This window comes from Poecilia reticulata, chromosome 8 (assembly GCF_904066995.2).
Source record: "Poecilia reticulata chromosome 8, P_reticulata-male-v2, whole genome shotgun sequence".
NCBI lineage: Eukaryota > Metazoa > Chordata > Actinopteri > Cyprinodontiformes > Poeciliidae > Poecilia > Poecilia reticulata.
The window spans coordinates 26,576,643-26,577,757 of NC_088837.1; positions in this window are offsets into that span (position 1 = coordinate 26,576,643).

The following is a 1,115-nucleotide window of genomic DNA, read 5'->3' on the forward strand; positions in this document are numbered from 1 at the left end:
TGGAAAACACTACTGTTGTGTTCAAGTTGTGCAAAAAGGAGTTTAACTATCAGAGAAGCTATGCTAGCCTAAAATAGCATGCTAACATGTAGCAGCTGATGCTAATGTCAGCATCCAGAGTCCATATTTCCAGAGAAGCTCCATGAATGACCAGGACTTCCTGAAACTCTCTGAAGATCCTGAACAGATTAAAAACTATAAAATGTCGTCCAACTATTGTTACATAACGTAGCAACAAAGACTTTCTGAATGGAAAATGTATTTTGTTGATGTAAATGCGAGTAACTAATTACAGACCCTGCAATGAGCACAAAGAAACATTCTGATCTTTAATTTTGGGATAATTTTCTGGATCCAGAATGGAATTTTAGGCAGATTTTTAAAGTCCTGCTGTAAAGTCACATTTCATCACAAAGTGCAGTGAGCCGGAAAACTGGAAACGTTTTCTGACAGAGGAACAAACACGAATGCATGAGGCGTTTCAGTGCAGGACCAGCAGCTCAGCAGCCTGCTAGCGTTAGCTTTGGTTCCAGTGTTTAACCTCAGGGGCCCCGAGCCGCGTCAGGCTGGGAACCGCAGGGCGCCGGAAGGCAGCCTGGTGGCGGCTCCACCCGCTGCAGGCTCCACCCGGTACCGGTGGCTCCACCCGGTACCGGTGGCTCCACCCGCTGCAGGCTCCACCCGGTACCGGTGGCTCCACCCGGTACCGGTGGCTCCACCCGCTGCAGGCTCCACCTGGTACCGGTGGCTCCACCCGCCTGGTACCGGTGGCTCCACCCGCTGCAGGCTCCACCCGGTACCGGTGGCTCCACCCGGTACCTCCACCCGCTGCAGGCTCCACCCAGTGCCAGCGGTTCCACCTGGCCCGGCCCGCTGCAGGCTCCGCCCGGTACCGGTGGCTCCACCCGGCCCAGCCCGGCCCGCTGCAAGCTCCACCCGGCCCAGCCCGGCCCGCTGCAGGCTCCACCCGGTACCGGTGGCTCCACCCGGCCCAGCCCGGCCCGCTGCAGGCTCCACCCGGCTGGTTCTGCTCAGCCCAAACAGCAGCTGCTCCAGCAGAAACCTTCTGTCTGCCGACTCAGAAACGTTTTTCTGGAATTCATCATCAACAAAAA